Source organism: Dunckerocampus dactyliophorus, unplaced genomic scaffold, assembly GCF_027744805.1.
Source record: "Dunckerocampus dactyliophorus isolate RoL2022-P2 unplaced genomic scaffold, RoL_Ddac_1.1 HiC_scaffold_50, whole genome shotgun sequence".
Lineage (NCBI taxonomy): Eukaryota > Metazoa > Chordata > Actinopteri > Syngnathiformes > Syngnathidae > Dunckerocampus > Dunckerocampus dactyliophorus.
Window position 1 is genome coordinate 15001 of NW_026559886.1, and position 5000 is coordinate 20000.

Here is a 5000-nt window from a genome sequence, read left to right on the forward strand (position 1 = left end):
GTGGAGAGCCGCTGTGTCCCTGGATGAAATGAGAAAAAAGGTGAAAAAATGGCAAAGTGTCAAGGGAGCTAGGCAGAAACCCATGCCTAGGGTCCTGGAGCCCAGGGGCGGTTCTAAAGTCTGTGAGAGCCGCTGTGTCCCTGGATGAATTGAGAAAAAGGGTGAAAAAATGGCAAAGTGTCAAGGGAGCTAGGCAGAAACCCATGCCTAGGGTCCTGGAGCCCAGGGGCCGCGGGAAAGTCTGTGGAGTGCCGCTGTGTCCCTGGATGAAATGAGAAAAAAGGTGAAAAAATGGCAAAGTGTCAAGGGAGAAATTCAGAAACTCAGGCCGAGCTGCCTGGAGCCCAGGGGCGGCTGTAAAGTCTGTGGAGTGCCGCTGTGTCCCTGGATGAAATGAGAAAAAAGGTGAAAAAATGGCAAAGTGTCAAGGGAGAAATTCAGAAACTCAGGCCGAGCTGCCTGGAGCCCAGGGGCGGCTGTAAAGTCTGTGGAGTGCCGCTGTGTCCCTGGATGAAATGAGAAAAAAGGTGAAAAAATGGCAAAGTGTCAAGGGAGAAATTCAGAAACTCAGGCCGAGCTGCCTGGAGCCCAGGGGCCGCGGGAAAGTCTGTGGAGAGCCGCTGTGTCCCTGGATGAAATGAGAAAAAAGGTGAAAAAATGGCAAAGTGTCAAGGGAGCTAGGCAGAAACCCATGCCTAGGGTCCTGGAGCCCAGGGGCGGTTCTAAAGTCTGTGAGAGCCGCTGTGTCCCTGGATGAATTGAGAAAAAGGGTGAAAAAATGGCAAAGTGTCAAGGGAGCTAGGCAGAAACCCATGCCTAGGGTCCTGGAGCCCAGGGGCCGCGGGAAAGTCTGTGGAGTGCCGCTGTGTCCCTGGATGAAATGAGAAAAAAGGTGAAAAAATGGCAAAGTGTCAAGGGAGAAATTCAGAAACTCAGGCCGAGCTGCCTGGAGCCCAGGGGCGGCTGTAAAGTCTGTGGAGTGCCGCTGTGTCCCTGGATGAAATGAGAAAAAAGGTGGAAAAATGGCAAAGTGTCAAGGGAGAAATTCAGAAACTCAGGCCGAGCTGCCTGGAGCCCAGGGGCGGCTGCAAAGTCTGTGGAGTGCCGCTGTGTCCCTGGATGAAATGAGAAAAAGGGTGGAAAAATGGCAAAGTGTCAAGGGAGAAATTCAGAAACTCAGGCCGAGCTGCCTGGAGCCCAGGGGCGGCTGCAAAGTCTGTGGAGTGCCGCTGTGTCCCTGGATGAAATGAGAAAAAAGGTGAAAAAATGGCAAAGTGTCAAGGGAGAAATTCAGAAACCCATGCCTAGGGTCCTGGAGCCCAGGGGCGGCTGTAAAGTCTGTGGAGAGCCGCTGTGTCCCTGGATGAAATGAGAAAAAGGGTGGAAAAATGGCAAAGTGTCAAGGGAGAAATTCAGAAACTCAGGCCGAGCTGCCTGGAGCCCAGGGGCCGCGGGAAAGTCTGTGGAGAGCCGCTGTGTCCCTGGATGAAATGAGAAAAAAGGTGAAAAAATGGCAAAGTGTCAAGGGAGAAATTCAGAAACTCAGGCCGAGCTGCCTGGAGCCCAGGGGCGGATGCAAAGTCTGTGGAGAGCCGCTGTGTCCCTGGATGAAATGAGAAAAAGGGTGAAAAAGTAACAAAGTGTCAAGGGAGCTAGGCAGAAACCCATGCCTAGGGTCCTGGAGCCCAGGGGCCGCGGGAAAGTCTGTGGAGAGCCGCTGTGTCCCTGGATGAAATGAGAAAAAAGGTGAAAAAATGGCAAAGTGTCAAGGGAGCTAGGCAGAAACCCATGCCTAGGGTCCTGGAGCCCAGGGGCGGTTCTAAAGTCTGTGAGAGCCGCTGTTGCCCTGGATGAAATGAGAAAAAAGGTGAAAAAATGGCAAAGTGTCAAGGGAGCTAGGCAGAAACCCATGCCGAGCTGCCTGGAGCCCAGGGGCGGCTGTAAAGTCTGTGGAGTGCCGCTGTGTCCCTGGATGAAATGAGAAAAAAGGTGAAAAAATGGCAAAGTGTCAAGGGAGAAATTCAGAAACTCAGGCCGAGCTGCCTGGAGCCCAGGGGCCGCGGGAAAGTCTGTGGAGAGCCGCTGTGTCCCTGGATGAAATGAAGAAAAAGGTGAAAAAATGGCAAAGTGTCAAGGGAGAAATTCAGAAACCCATGCCTAGGGTCCTGGAGCCCAGGGGCCGCGGGAAAGTCTGTGGAGAGCCGCTGTGTCCCTGGATGAAATGAGAAAAAAGGTGAAAAAGTAACAAAGTGTCAAGGGAGAAATTCAGAAACCCAGGCCGAGCTGCCTGGAGCCTCAAAGCGGATAGAAATAGCGTGGAGAGCCGCTGTTAAGCCAGACGCCCTCTGGCGGACACAGGCAGGAGTTGCAGTAAATGCATTGAAGTCAATGGGCGAGAGTACCCAATGCGCCAAAAAAGTGCTGAAAATATGACAAAGTGTCAAATGAATGGGAGGCAATGGGCGAGAGTACCCAATGCGCCAAAAAAGTGCTGAAAATATGACAAAGTGTCAAATGAATGGGAGTCAATGGGCGAGAGTACCCAATGCACAAAAAAAGTGCTGAAAAAGTCCACACGAGCCTAGTCAGAAATGCAGGCCGAGGCGGCTGGAGCCCCAAAGCGGCTATAAAAAGCGTGGAGAGCCGCTGTCGCCCCGGAGGAACGGAGAAAAAGTGCTGAAAAAAGGCCCACGTCCTAACGGACCGAGGCGGAAGTGCAGGCGAGGCGGCAGGAGTCTGAAAACCGCTATAAAAAGCGTGGAGAGCCGCTGTCGCCCCGGAGAAACGGAGAAAAAGTGCTGAAAAAAGGCCTAAATCCTAACGGACCTAGGCGGAAGTGCAGGCGAGGCGGCAGGAGTCTGAAAACGGCTATAAAATGCGTGGAGAGCCGCTGTCGCCCCGGAGAAACGGAGAAAAAGTGCTGAAAAAAGGCCTAAATCCTAACGGACCGAGGCGGAAGTGCAGGCGAGGCGGCAGGAGTCTGAAAACGGCTATAAAATGCGTGGAGAGCCGCTGTCGCCCCGGAGGAACGGAGAAAAAGTGCTGAAAAAAGGCCTAAATCCTAACGGACCGAGGCGGAAGTGCAGGCGAGGCGGCAGGAGTCTGAAAACGGCTATAAAATGCGTGGAGAGCCGCTGTCGCCCCGGAGGAACGGAGAAAAAGTGCTGAAAAAAGGCCTAAATCCTAACGGACCGAGGCGGAAGTGCAGGCGAGGCGGCAGGAGTCTGAAAACGGCTATAAAATGCGTGGAGAGCCGCTGTCGCCCCGGAGGAACGGAGAAAAAGTGCTGAAAAAAGGCCTAAATCCTAACGGACCGAGGCGGAAGTGCAGGCGAGGCGGCAGGAGTCTGAAAGCGGCTATAAAACGCGTGGAGAGCCGCTCGGATGATTTTTCAAAGTGTCAAATGAATGGGAGTGAATGGGGCAGAGTACCCAATGTGTAAAAAAAGTGCTGAAAAAACGACAAAGTCCACACGAGCCTAGTCAGAAATGCAGTCCGAGGCGGCTGGAGCCCCAAAGCGGCTATAAAACGCGTGGAGAGCCGCTCGGATGATTTTTCAAAGTGTCAAATGAATGGGAGTGAATGGGGCAGAGTACTCAATGTGTAAAAAAAGTGCTGAAAAAACGACAAAGTCCACACGAGCCTAGTCAGAAATGCAGTCCGAGGCGGCTGGAGCCCCAAAGCGGCTATAAAATGCGTGGAGAGCCGCTCGGATGATTTTTCAAAGTGTCAAATGAATGGGAGTGAATGGGGCGGAGTACCCAATGCGCGAAAAAAGTGCTGAAAAAACGACAAAGTCCACACGAGCCTAGTCAGAAATGAAGGCCGAGGCGGCTGGAGCCCCAAAGCGGCTATAAAATGCGTGGAGAGCCGCTCGGATGATTTTTCAAAGTGTGAAATGAATGGGAGTGAATGGGGCGGAGTACCCAATGCGCGAAAAAAGTGCTGAAAAAACGACAAAGTCCACACGAGCCTAGTCAGAAATGAAGGCCGAGGCGGCTGGAGCCCCAAAGCGGCTATAAAATGCGTGGAGAGCCGCTCGGATGATTTTTCTAAGTGTGAAATGAATGGGAGTGAATGGGGCGGAGTACCCAATGCGCGAAAAAAGTGCTGAAAAAACGACAAAGTGTCAAATGAATGGGAGTGAATGGGCGGAGTACCCAATGCGTGAAAAAAGGTCTGGAAAAACGACAAAGTGTCAAATGAATGGGAGTGAATGGGCGGAGTACCCAATGCGCGAAAAAAGTGCTGAAAAAATGACAAAGTGTCAAATGAATGGGAGTCAATGAGTGTTTTGGTCGACCAGGAAAAAACGCGTTTACGGGAGAGGGTAAATCAGCCGAGAGGGGGGGGGGGGTATACTTTACCCTCTCCCGTAAATGCCATTTTTCCTGGTTGACCAAAACACCTCCAGCACGATTTCGGAAACCCAGTTTTTAGAAACACTGACCTCCAGGGGAAGTACCGAGAAAAGCACACTTTTGAATCCGCTTTTGACGCACTGAAACACGGACGTGAGCTGGGGCTGTGCCGCTCTTGGAAAACCCCTGGAGGTTATTTTCTAAAACGGGTTTCCGCGTCCCCCTGGGCGCCCGTGTTGGGCCGCGCAAGGCGGTCCGGGCTGCCCACCCCATCTGAGTGCCCCGTTGGGCCGCGTGCATGGCAGGCATCCAAGGAAGGCTGATGAGCAGCGGTGATGATGATGATGAGACACCAGCTGCAATTTTGACAAAGTGTCACCTCTCAAGCATTTCCAAGCGTGACACAAACAAAAGGGAACGGGAACTTTGATATGAGTGACTTGTGCTTCTTTTTCTCCAAGTGTCACTCCACAGCTGGCACCCAGGCTGTGTGACGCAGGTGTCCGACGAGGAGCGCCCGCGATGGGCCGCGTCAGGCGGCCCGGGCCGCGCTATCACCTCCGGATGACAACATCCAAAGGAGCACGTTGGTGCTTGCTGGGAGTTTGCGCACGCGATAGGCGACGCCTGGCGGCCCTG